Source organism: Drosophila navojoa, chromosome 2 (genome assembly GCF_054131105.1).
Source record: "Drosophila navojoa isolate 15081-1374.11 chromosome 2, UAZ_NAV_1.0, whole genome shotgun sequence".
NCBI classification, from domain to species: Eukaryota; Metazoa; Arthropoda; class Insecta; order Diptera; family Drosophilidae; genus Drosophila; species Drosophila navojoa.
In genome coordinates, this window is record NC_142890.1 from 2313503 (window position 1) to 2327551 (window position 14049).

The 14049-nt window shown below is 42.1% G+C and overlaps 1 protein-coding gene across 1 annotated transcript in view; it reads right to left on the reverse strand.

Moving 5' to 3' along the window:
- The window catches only part of LOC108649072 (uncharacterized), a 69416-nt gene extending 58759 nt beyond the window's left edge, over positions 1-10657 (reverse strand). The window contains exon 1 of the mRNA XM_018098071.3: positions 8926-10657. The gene's annotated coding sequence lies outside the window, so the exon portion shown is untranslated. The remainder of the gene's footprint in view (positions 1-8925) is intronic.
- Between the last annotated feature and the right edge of the window lie 3392 nt (positions 10658-14049).

The following is a 14049-nucleotide window of genomic DNA, read 5'->3' on the forward strand; positions in this document are numbered from 1 at the left end:
TGTATGGTTGATGGAGAGGCTGCTGTCAATATCGCTGCGGGGCGGGGCGAGCGTGTGGATCGCTGACCAATAACGGAATCTGTTGCTCTCGGCCTGGCCTGCGCCCGCACTTGAGCAACGTTGTCCCGCTGTCAATTTATCAACGTTTACGGTTTCTAAACATTTTAGCGCGTGCCTCACAGCCTCTCGCGCGGGCCCTCGCCCAGCGCTAATCCCTTGGCAAACGTATTCATTTTGCGTAGATCGCCGGCTATCGGATGAAGCAAAAGCTAAAGCTACAGCAGTACATTTATAGCGCAGGGATTAACGCGCCATTGACATTTCTTTCTTTTCTGATTTCGTAGCGGACGCACAGCAGGTGAGTTGTTGTTGCTGTTGCTGTTGTTGTTATTGTTGTTATTGTTAGTGGCTAACGAAGCGGGCGGATTTGTAAGCCGAATCTCGTATAATCAAGTGTAGCTAGCTGGTCAGGCGATCGCGAGTCGGATTTGATTTATTTGCTGGTTATTTTAATGTCTGGACAAGAGACTATCCGTTGTTTCATTAAACAATCATTGACTTCTAGTCAGCCAGGCAGCTAGATAGCCAGGCAGGCAGGCGGACAGTCAACTTTTATGACCACCATATAAACATGCATAAAAATTCATCAGCAGTTGTGAGTTGATTTTAGTTATGTGCCCGTTTTCCGTTTTGCTTGATTTTTATAGTCTTACAGTTCTGATGTTGTTGTGATTGGTGTTGTTGTTGGTATCTGTGCAGCTAGCGTTGACTGCTGCTGGTCTCTTGGTGTTCGTTTTATTGGCCCAATTTGTAAATATAGCGCAAAAGTGTTGAGCATAACAATGAGCTGATCGGGTGGGATGGGCGGTATTGGCGGTGTGGGCGGGGTTTGAGTGCTCGGTGCGGCAATTTCTTGTGCATGCCATCAAGTTCGTTGCCTAAGTCTTTCGTTTCAATTCAATTGAACTCAACTCCGACTCCATCCGTTTCGTGCTGCATGATTTGTTGTTTATTTGTCGTTTCTAATCAAAGGCAAATCAAACACGCACCCACAGCCCAAGTGTGTGTACAAATGCATATAAATTACAATTCTTACTGGCCAAAGAGCTATTGAAATCAACGTAAATGCATCAATGCGTTGTTTGTTTTTTTTTTCTTTTTGGATTTTAATTTTCGTTTTCATAAACAAACAGCGCAAAACGTACGCATTATTTATGATTGCAAGGCATGTAATTCGTATGCTAATTGATAAGTATCTTAAAATTTATTAACCAGCTAGACGCAACAACAACAACAGTAACAGCAATTGCAACAACAATAATGCGTGCGTGCCGTGCGGCGTCAATTTTCAAGTACACAAATGCAAAATTGAAATCTTGATATATATAAGGCAACAGTATGCACACCGCTGCTGCTGCTGCTGCTGTTATTGTTGTTGTCGTTGTTGTTGTTAATGGCCAGCTGGTTCTCACGCACAGCGATCGAGCACAGCTGCACATTCGGACAACGTCAGGTTTAACGCTGACCCCGGTCCCCGACCCGAGCCGCCCCCCTGGCGGAGCCCATGACTTTTGTTACACCGCCACCAAAATCAAGTTCAAATCTAAAGTCGCCTTAGCTGCGCACTCATTTGCAAGGCAAATAGAGATTATGCACACTTTTTAGCTGCCCATTTTGATTTTGTTCGCCTTTTTGTCAATAGCGCAAAATATTTGTGTGTAACATAAAACCGCCTGCAATAACAGCTCAAAAACAAGCAGCAACAAGTGCAACAAGTGCAACAAGTGCAACAACCAACGCAACTTTGTAACATGAAATCAGCTACGAAATCGCAGCCAAAGCGATTTCGTCGTATCAACAACATTAATTACAACAGCCATGCAAAACGTACAGCACTTCGAGCCGTACTCAAATAGTGCGTATTTCAAATTGTACATTAAATTATGGTAAATATCAGTCACGCTCTAGGCATAGCGAGTGACTAGCAGATACCCTGTAGCTAGAGACTAGAATAAAAAAATATGGAATTTTCATGATTTAAATCGTGAATGCAGTCAAAGTAAATTTTAGTCGATTTAGCTAAATTAGAAGAGCCTTAAAACTCATTATTTTGAACCTTCTTTTATGAACTCTATTTTCAATTTATTTTTTAATGCAGCTACAATATAGTTTAAATAATATTAATAATATATTTTTTTGTAATTTTTCATTTATTCTACATATTTTCCGATAGCACTAAGTTAAAATTTTATTTATTGGTAATTTCCACATAAATATATGTTATTAATATATTTTTTCTTAATATATATTTTTCAGAAATTATTGGAAGGGATTTAAGATATTTCAAGGCTTCAAAAAGTGTATTTATACTGTTGACAGTTCAGCTTATTTGGATATATTCTCATTTTACACTTTTAATTTTCAAATAATGCATTTTACAATTTATTAAAATTTTTTTTTATAATTTATATCAACTACTGTAAGTTGCAATTATAAAAAATTCTGTTCGATTTTTCCACAATGTAATTATATTTACAAACTTTAAGCAGAAGCATTTATCACATCAAATATTTAATGAATTGAGAAAACCAAATCCCGGTGCGTCAACAGAGCATAATCGTTTCGTTGATTTATTTCTCCAGCATCTCGTTATCTGCCGACCATTTATGTGTCTGATGTAATTCCTATGCTGACGTCACGCACGCTTTGCGTCAATTAAGCGCAAACCCCAAAAGCATATAGAAAATAATAAATAAATAAAATGCGCCGACTGCTCAGACTTTATGGAAACGCAGTTAAAATGTGTGTGCTGTGGTTAAAAGGGGTCGTCGGGTACGCACTGCAGTTACAATATGTTTGTATAGAGGACAAAAAAAATAAAGCAAAATAAAATAGAAATAAAATAACTACTACGTGTCGATCAATAACAACAACGCACGCTTGTCCCGTGTGTGTGTGCGTGTGTGTGCGACATTTTTGTACATTTTCGCCTTGATCTAGAATTTTTTCCTATTAATTGATCTCATAATGACAGACACTTCAAAAGCGACATCACGACATTTATTAATTAATGCACGCAGCACAGCTAAACGCGACACGGCCCGAGCTCGAAAACCAAATCGACCGGCTGCTGGTGCGTATACGTAACATACGTTTTGCATGCGTTAATAACAACAACCACAACAACAACAACAACAACAAATAATGCCGGCAGCTTAATTAGCATTTTAGATTACTTTGTGGCAAGTGCGTAGCAAGAGTTGAGCTAAAAGTTAGCTTAGGAGGTTAGCCCGAAGGCCGCAGTTAAATTGCGTTTAAATAATTTTAATAAACAACTACTTCTTGAGCCATGAGTGCACTAAGTACGCTAATTACATACGCTCTTGTCGAACTATTTCCCGTTTGCCAATATACAAAATGCTTATATATATACGTATGGTATGAGTATCTATGTATGTATGTAGTAAGCTCTCGTTGCTCAGCGATCAGCGCTCAGCGCTCAGCGGCAACAGCTGCACATTAATTAAAGAGGCGTTATCAATTAGCCAAGTTGGCTGCACAGCCTGAGAGCGTCGCAGACGCTTCCCATGCCAGCTATCTGCAAATCATGGCGCAAATGCACGCAGCTCATGCAGCAGCTCAATTGCAATTAAGAGTCGCAGAAAAGCGAGTGAATTGGGTGTCGGGCATCTCCGCCTGCCTCGGCTCGTTAGTCCGCGTAAAATGCCTTAATAGAAATTGTCAGCGGGCCAAAAGACGCGTCGACTTTTGGTCAGATGTTGTGCTATCAGGCCTTTTGAAAGTTGCAGCTGAAACTGGATGGATGGAGATTGGTGTTTGTATTATTTTCGATATTTGGGCTAGTTGAGGGTTGAATAATTGCTTTTTGTATTTGTTGATTGGATTTAGTTTAGCTTTGATTTTTCAGATCTTATGCAAATGTTTGCAAATTTGTCAAATTACGCGTAGGCGACTCGAGCCGCGAGCTGGAAGTGTCGCTGTCGTTGTCTTGCCTTGCCGTCGCCGTCGCCTCATCGACTGACGCCCCCACCAAATCCAGAGACTCGCTCTACCGTAGCAGCAAGTTCATTGAACCACCTACGAGAAATATGCAAATCGAGTGTTGCAAAAACAAAAAGCTGAGAGCGAGAGAAAAAAATCAAAAACAATGAGCCGAAACAAAAAGAAAACTAATCTTTGATTTGATTTTTATAGCTTTTGTCTATGCGCTGCTAAGAAACTAAAAATAAAATTGGTATGCATGAATTTGGCCATTTTTCCATTTATTTTTGGCTAATTTCTTGGCGTTTCACGCTGCATTCACATCAAAGCCAAATTAATTGATGTCACCAAAAACAAGCTGCTGACACAAAGATTTATGCGCCGTTGCGCCTCACACGAGGCAGCATTTGGCGAGACGTGCTTGAAATTCTGATGGGCCGGGAGACCACTAAGAGCGTTATTAAATTCATATATGCTTATGGTAAGTGTATAAATTATTTATGGCTAAATTAAACGAAACAAAAACAAATCGCCAGCTCAACAAAATTATGAATGCAAAGCATTTTCATTCTCAGCTCAGCATCCAAGCTGATCGACCGTTTAGCTAATATACGCATAGAGATGCCGACCTCAGAGTCTTTTTTCACGGCTGACAATTAAGAGCTGTCACAGCCAATGGCACAAACACATCCGTAATGCTGTGAATTATTTTTGATATTTTTATTTAATTTTTATTGCTAATTATGGGATTCACAGAGCAGGCAATAAAATTCATAAATTATTAAACTGCGCACATTTCCCAGCTGCCTGCGACCTCCTTTCGCAGCCAATTTGATTGTGATTTCGATTTGGATTTCTAATAAATAATTATCACGCCCATTTGCTGGGCAGAAAAATTCATTAGGCTGGAAACGCACAAGTTTCTCACTTGATTATAGGCCACAAGGCCTCCCTCGGCCCTTTTCGATTGTTGGCTTTCAGTCGGAAGGGTCGACGCGTCGCTGCATGCGGCGTAATTAAATTTCCTTTGTTGCCTGGGAATTCGCTACGATTTTAATTGTCGATTGGCGCTGATGTGGCCTACGGCGCTCCAATAGGCCCGTCATTTGGGCCAGTCCCTGGGCCGGGCCCTTCCGCTACAATTAGCAATTTCATGCGTCGTTTTTGTCTATTTTTTGGTGTTGTAATGTGTGAAATTGATTATGCCTGGCAATTGGGCTTAGAAACGACCGAAGCTTTTCCCACTTGTATTCGATTCAGCTGGGGCATTTTTTTCCCCGCTTATTTATTGTCTGGGAAACGATTTGAACTGTGTTAATGGCAAATGGCTGGGTGAGTTGTGTATTAAACGGATTTAGATGCCGCTAGTTGGGCCACTCATAAGAAGTTACCGAAAAATGTGATCTCATGCCTATGGCAGTGCCTGTGCCTGTGCCTGTGCCACAATGTCCACTGCGAAACACTTGATGCATCATTACGTGGTGCAATTTGCAACATCTGCAAAGCATTTGCGAGCTCTTTGAAGTGGTTTTTATCAAAAGCTAACTCAATGTCGCCGATGCCTGGACTCTCGGCTGCCTCGGGGCATTATAGCACTCGTAATATGAGCAACAGCCACATTCAAATGACACTAACGGTTCTGTCTGTCCATCTCCTAGTCTGTGTGAGCGCCAGTAATCATGTTTTAACGACACTCACACTCAGACTTACAGGCGCGTCATCTGCGAGTTCATATAGAAATCTTGTAATCTGATAGGCATGACAAGAAATATTTTGCTTGTCATTAAATTTACTTTTATTTATGCAGCAGCGCTGATTGTTTGCTGTTTGTTGTTTGTTGTTGTTGTTGTTGCTGGTGGAGCTGTTGTTGTTTTATTCGCGTGTTCTGTTTCGCAGCAACTCGAAATTAGTGAAAACTCTTCACATTTGTGGCATGAAGTTGGCTTAGGACACACAGAAAACAAATAGCAAACCAAAATGTATGCATATTGTGTTGGCGCCTTGTATCGTCTGCCAAGCTCATCGATTTTGGCCAAAGTTGCTGTTGTTGTTGGTTTTCTTTGCTTTGTTGTTGTTGTTGTATTGCGTAATAGACGAAATATTTGCGCATGCCTCATTACAGTTGGTTTTGTTGCCGTAATCGACGCGGGCGCAGTATAAGCGAAATATTCCGGGAATTCCAGCTGGTATGGCGAAACAAAAGACTTAGGCAACAAACTTGCGCGTCGCTCAGCTGCTTAGAATTAGCAAAACTTGTCGCTGTGTATTATATGCTGCACAACGGATCAAGCCGGATAAGTGCGTGACATTTACGCTGCCTGGCATTGCACTGGCAGCCGATGACGGCGATGACATCAGAGATCAACAGCAAATGTCAGTCAAGTGCGTCATCGATTCCACAAACAAAGGGCAGCTAAGCGTTTAGCTGGAAATCAAAGCGTTTGCAGTAGCCAAATGGGCACTAAATAAGATTGACAGCCCCACTGACTGCCTGACTGGCTGACTGGCTGATGGATGGACCGGCTGACAGACGTGCAAGTGATCAGCAAATGAGTGACAGACGCATAGACAGACGGACAGACAGACAGTCTGTCGCCGCCTAGACAACATGTGTAATGACGCGAAACTGTGTGCAAAAACCACAGCAACAACAAAAGCTGGCATAATGAGCACAATTACAGGCAAAGCAAATCAAATGCAACGCGTTACGAGTCGCACTTTGAATCAGTCACAATAATTGCACGGGCAAAAAAGGTTCATAAATTATGGCAGTAGAAAAAAGAATTAATTAAAAAAAAAAAACAACATAAAATGCATGGCAAGAGCAGAAAAAACTGGCAACGGTAACAAATGCAAAGCCACAAATGAAATTAAACTTGAGCAGAAAAAAAATGCAGCCAGACGGCTATTAAGAAAATTTCTTGTTGACTCATCCATCTAACCAGGCAGGCAGACGGGCGGCGGCGGCCCACAATTAACAACCCAGAGTCAGAGTCAGAGTCAGAAGCCGGGGCAGATGCAGAGTCAGAGACACAGTCGGAGCAGCTACCAAGAAATTGTCAGCCAACATTTCTTGAACTCATTTGCGGCGTTTTGTATCAGAGCTTGGCAATTTCTTTGTCAGCGCTGCAATTAAACCATTGCCGACATTGTTGTTGTTGCTTTAACTGTTACTGATGCATCTGTTATTGTTGATGTTGCTGCTGTTGCTGCTGTTGTTGTTGTTGCTGACAATAAATTAAATTTAATGCGCTTTATGTACTGAGCGAAGCACACGCCCAATTGGAGCTGGCATCGGAATCTCGTGACTTGTGTTTCGCAATTGTGAGAATTAAATAATTCTTTGCATATTTATTTGCAAGTGACTTTTGCACACTTTATGTAATTTCCTTACTCTTAATTAAATATTTTTTTTTTGCAGCTTTGCTTTAATTATAGCATTATAATTGATTTGGTGGCACATAAAAAATATGAAGTCAATAAATGCACAGGTCGAAACACAGCATAGGAAAATACCCTACGATATAATAAAACGCCAAATATATATACTAAATTAATTAAGCATATACAAAATAATTTTGAATTTTTTTTTTATTTGTTTTATTTTTTTATATATATATATTAAAGTCAGTATTGTTGGATATTGAGAATATTATATAAAATATAATTATTCGAAAAATGATTAAAATAGTAAGAATACAAGAGAATAAGAATACTTAACTTCTGTTCAAATTTTAATGTTCTTTAGACGATTTGATATGGAATGATATGAATTTAAAAATTTTTTTATACAAAAAAAATGATGATTTTTTAATACTACAAATATATAAAATATATTCAGAAATAATCTTTTCATTCAGATTTATTGTTTATACAAAAAATTTATTTAAAAAGAAAAAATATTAAAAAAATAGTTTTGAATTTTTTTCTTCCATATTTTTTATGCTGAGAACACCCTTTGATACTCTATAAAATATTATGTTAAAGTGAATAATTTGTATATTTTTTCTAGGCAGTTAAGAAGTAATTAAAATACTGCACTATTATTTCCGCTTTTGAATGTGTTTCCCTTAATTTGTTTAGTATAAAGTGTAGATATTCTATAAGATATATATATATATTTATATAATGTATATACCAATATTGAATATTCATTTGTTTATATTTGAGCATAGTCGCTTTTTACATTTGTTTCACGCTGTGCGAATAAATATTTAAATTGCATTTCAATTAAGCGTGCCAGCTAAAACGTTTTTCCAATAAATTGCATCACCAGACTTGGGCATACACACTAGCTCTGACTCTGGACAGACCGACAGAAAGACAGACAGACAAACAGACAGAGCGGCAGACAGCCAGAGGCTGGCAATCAGCTGCTGCTGCTGCTGCTGATTCGTCTATTGTTAAAGTGTTGAAGTGTTTTTATTTAAATTGCTCAACTGAACTTGTAATTATGGCGCGTTTTTTTGTTGTTGCTGCTGCTGCTGTTGCTACTGCTGATATTGGCTGGACAGAGTCTGCTCTTTGAGTTTTCTACATAAAGCTAGGAAATGACAGCGAGCGTCGTCTTAAAAGCCAACTGGCCTGTTTGTAGTTGATGTTTTCTCTCTCAAATCACTGCAATTAATTGTTGTGGCAAACTTTTAAATAACGGTTTTATAGCCAAACGCACCACCAACAGCAGCTAAAGCAAAATCAAAGGCAACAATAACAGCAACAACAACAACAAACACGGCAGCTGTTTTGTTTGTTAATTGTAATTGAAATCGTTGCGTCTGTTAATTGATGAATCTGCGGCTCTGTCAGGGAGTCTGTGCATCTAGTTGGCCGCTGCAGCACATAAAGTGCAATTAAAGACGCATAAAAGCAAAGCAGAGACGACTAAATAATAACTATGAACGAATTGAAGACAATTACACTTACCCCAGCTCGATTCGAATGAACAGCAATTAACGCTCTCGCTCTCGCACACGCACTCGAGGCTCTCTGTTTTATTTTTGTTTTTTATTATTTTGATTGGAACTATTATTTGGATTTGTCTGGCACTGGCATTTAGCTGATTGAGATTCTTGGGGGAATATACGCACACATGGGCGCGAGCACACACGCACGCACACACAGAGACACACAGTCAAACACTTGCAACTATCCAGCTTGGCAAATCTCAATCTTTGAAACGCGGATGTGACCGTCGCGTCGCGTCGTCAGTGCAACAGTTGCAAAAAGCAGCACGTGAAATATTTATGTAAATTTATTTGGTTTCTTTTCTTTTTTGTTGATATTGTTGTTGTTGTTGTTGTTGTTGTGGTTGTTGCTGCAGTTGTTGGTGTTTTTGTGTGCGGCAGTAAAATGCATTTGGAAACATTAAGAGGCACACTTTGCAATTGTCGTTCGGGGCGCTGCGATTTGATTAAAGCTGAAGCCACACAACTCTGCCAGCCGACGAGCTGCTGTCCGGCGATTGTTTTTGTTGTCGTCGGTTGTTGTTGTTTTTGCTTGCTAGCTGGTCGCTTGTTGCCAGCTGTTTGTGTTTGTGGCAGGCAGGATTTGACTTGTCAATTAGTTTGTTACTTGTTGCATTTTGTTGCTGCCGACATTGCTGCATTTGTTATTGTTGTTGTAATTGTTGTTACTATTATTATTGTTGGTGCTGTTGCTGTTGTTCGTTTAGCTGCTATCACCCGAAGCACCGTTATCTGGCGCAACTCTCTCAACACCCAATACTAAAGCACATAATGCAGGCGAGTAATGAAACGGCAGCAAGTTCGTTGCCTAAGTCTTTTGTTTAGCAGCGTGCCTGTCGCGTTGATATCGCTTCTGTCGTTGGGCTTCTACTACTACTAGCATATATATTTTTATTTCTTATTTTTTTTTTTTTTATTTTTATATCGTAAACTTTTTTATCGCATCATGTTTTTCTATATACAATATAATTAATTTGCTGATATTTTTCTTTTTACTGCACGCTTTTTATGTGATCTTTTGGCGGCAATTAAAATTAATTTAATTTAATTTGTTTTATATTTGTTACTGCGCGATGCCGTTGATGGAAACAAGTTTGTCTTTTTGATTACACTACTTATGTGGCCATATACGTACGGATATATACACACACACACACACGTATATATATAGTTATATATATAGTCGTCTGGTATTTGGACGAAGGGCATATCCCATGTACACACTGATTTACATACACGAATGTGATACATGCAGACGTACATGTGTTTGCATGTGTATGTGTATTAATTTGGTTTTATGGCAGCACTGAATTGCTTTTTACTGTTGCTTGTTTGGCTGCTTTTATGAGTGATTTGGGTTTCGTAGTAGCCACAGATGGCTAAACATTAAAAATTTTAAGCTTTTGATGCAGCTGCAAACATTATTTGCTATGCGTTATGAATGCAGTTCGTTGGCTCGTTGGCTCGATGGCTGGCTAGCTCGTTGGCCAACTGTTGCGCTAAGAGACGCACGCAAATCGCATGCAAAACGCACGCAAATCGCAACTGAAACGCGCGCACGCGACTGCGAAGACGCGTGAACAAAACAGCAAAAAAAACCCCAAGTTTTTTGCAACGCGCGCAAACGCAAAAAGTTTAAACAGTCCCGCAAGAAAGTCGCACAGAAACTGCAAGAGGATGAAAACTGCAGGCAGCTCGCAGCTCGCAGCTCCCAGCGCAGCCGAAGTTGCGGCAGCAGCAGCAGCAGCAGCAACAGTCGCGGCGGCAGCAGCAGCAGTTGAGTGCAATTGCCGTTGCCGTTGCCGGTGCAGCAGCAGAAATAACAATAACAACAGCTACATCAACACCAACAACAACAACAACAACAAGTTGCAAAACACCAACGAAGCGCAGCGAGCAAAAATCGCCAAGCAAAAAAGTGGCAAAATAGCAACAACCTCTCAAAGACCGACTGACCGAGTAATACAGTCCAGCAGCAGCAGCAGCAGCAGCAGCGCCAGCAACAATAACAAAAGCCAACAGCCAGGCAGCCAGGGCTTACGATTGAGGAGCCGAGCGCGAGCATACGAACCTGGGAGCAACGGCAAAAAAGCCGCTAAAACTCAAAAACCTGTTCAGCTGGCTGCGGTCGCCGTTTAGTCTCTCTGCCAGCGTCGTTCGTTGCTTCGTTTATCGCCGATCGACGGCGCTCTCTGCCAGCTCGCAAGCTCTCAGCACCAGCTGGCTCTCTCTCTCGGTCGCGCTCTCTCTCTCTCTCGCTGTGGCGTTGTTGAGTTTCGTTGGTGATTTTCCAGTCTGACGCTCTGCCTGGCTGACCTAGCGGTTCATTTCCAACTCGCAGCTGCGCTATCAGTTGCCGATCAGCTTTTGACCAATAAAAAGAGGTTTCGACGACGTCGCTGGAAGGCGTCGCAGTCGCCGCAACAGCCGCTGCTGACTGCGGCGCTCAGAGTGCGCGAGCGCAACTCTTTGAAAGAGAACAACAAGAGTTGGCTGAACACAAAAACAGCAAAGCACGCGTGAACGTTAAGAGAATCGACCTGAGGCCCGCTGGCCATTTGGTTGATAAGAAATTGAATAAAATTATATGAATTTTATTAGCTGAAACGCGTCAAGTCTTTTTGTTTTTATTTCGTACAGTTTATGGCATAATTTCGCAGGTAATTCCACAAACGCCTCTCGACAAGTTCAGGCTGAATCGTATCAAGGCTCATTTATCAGCACATAAAAAATTGCCAATTTTCTGGTGAGAAACCAACTTGCCGAGCGGAATAAAAACAGCTAAAAGAAGCAAAAAGAAATATAAGAAAAAAAAAAAGAGAAATATATATAAAGCTGTTGCTACGGCTGCTGCTGCTCAACTGCTTTGTGATTAAAATCATAATTGAAATGCGCCCCTTTCTGCTAACTGGCTAAACAGACAAGGACAGCAAACAGCCAAGCAGCAGCAGCAGCAACAGCAACAACAACAACAACAACAACAACAACAACAACTGTGACACTTGCCACGCGTCAATGTCAAAGGCCTGCGCTTGACAATTTAATTGTCACACGCCCGCCGCTTTTGGTCAGCACACGAACTCGCTGCCGGGGTTCGAGCTCGAACTCTATTAACGATGCCAATTGACGGACACTTGAATGCAGCCCAACTGTCAGTGTGTGTGTGTGTGTGAGAGAGAGAGTGAGGGTAGAAGGGAGCTGCAACGCGAACTTTGCATTAACATAAACAGAGAAGAGAAGGGGGCGTCCATAACAGCAAAAGAAACATCTTGAACATTGTCATAAATAACGCGCCAATGACAACTTGTTTGGTCGCTGGCTGGGATTGGGATCGGGACTGGGACTGGGGCTGGGACTGGAACTGGGACTGGGCACTGGCACTGGGACTGGAGCTGACACAGCGACTGGGACTGCCAGCTCTAATGCTGGCAATTGACGTGCGGCGTTTGCACCTACTTGGTTTTTGATGCAACTGCAGCTGGGGCAGCGCGGTTGGCGGAGGCAGCAGCCCGGCTGCTCCCCAGGCGGAGGCCACATAAAAGTGGCGCGGCAATTGCCAACTTTGGTCAATGGCGGCGACAAGTGTAAAACGACTGTCGATGGCGGCAAACAGCAACAGCAACAGCAACAGCATCAATATCAGCTCCTGCTTTAGCTTGGCTTTGGCCTGATCTGGTCTGCTCCTTTCAGCTATCGTCGACACGTTGACGGCGTGTTTGTGTGTTTATGGCAGCTGCCGTTTGATACTCATTCAAGTGCCGCCTAACATGATTTCGGTGTCATCTGCTTTTCAGCTTTAATATTGCCTGTTTAATGTGACATTTCGTAGCTGCATCTTGTTGCTGCCTCCTGCATTATTTATGAGAGTCAACAGCATCTCTAGCATTTCCCCATGCAGGAATCTTAAATGTTTTTTAATTTAGTGATGATTGATGTCTTGTCCACGTTGCCTTGACAACGCGACACACTTGACGCAGCGACGGCGACGTCGACTTCATCTGATTGCCATTGACTGCTGCCTGCTGCTGCTGCCTGCTGCTGCTGCTGCCTGCTGCCTATTGGGGATACGCAGCCAAAGTGGACGTCAGCACAAAAGTCAATTAAGCTGCGATTTAAATGCAGCCAGGGTCAATGTCAATGGCTGCTGACTAGAAAGGCGCGCACAGCAAAGCCACCAAATGCCAGCCAGATTTGGCCAAAGTGCTCTCTGGCTACGTGCTGCTGCCCATTGTGCCCCATTTGACCTGATTTTATTTGCAGTATTTTACTTTTATTACTATACTGTATACTGTGCGCGGCACACTGATGCGGAACTGAATTCGAAATGAAATTGCAACCACAAATTGCGCGGCGGCCCATCGACAATTTCATTTTTCTCAATGCAGTCGAGTTCAAAAGGTTTGCCAAATTATAAATTAAAAGTAAATCGAATCGAATGCGCGCCCATTTGTCTCTGAACTTGAAAGTGCCTGCTGCTGCTGCGGCTAGTGCTAGTGCTGCTAGTGGTGCTCCTAGTCTCTTGTGAAAGTCAGGTTTGGGGTCAGGCCTAGACAAAGCGAGCGCCATTCAGCAGGTGCATGCCAAATCCGTTTGTCAGCGCTTGCCGTCGCGTGTGTTTTTCCAGCTTGTTCTAATTTGCATGCAGCAAACGGAACTGAAGCCGGACTGCCATCGACATCGATGTCTGCCAGATGCCATGACGAACTACTTGACACTGGCTCGGTTCGAAAGATCCGCACACACACTCACACATATATGGGCACAGAAATGCGCATAGTCAGCATCCAGTTGTCGCGCCGTGTGGGCGGACTCAGTGCGCCAGTGGCACGCCAAAGCGTTTGCGATTGCCGCAATCTCAATTCATAATGATTATGCCGGCCATTAGCAGAGCGAGCATCGTCGGCAGCCTCCGCCAGCAGCTTCATTGCTAATTACAATTGCCTGACAACGCCGAATGGTTCGAATGCTTTTACGAGGACATCGGCTCCGGCCCGACCCGGGCTGATTTATGCCCACGCATTGCCATCGGCTGTCATTGGCTGTGGGCCATTTGGCTGTCAGGTTTTAGTGCGTGCATCACTCA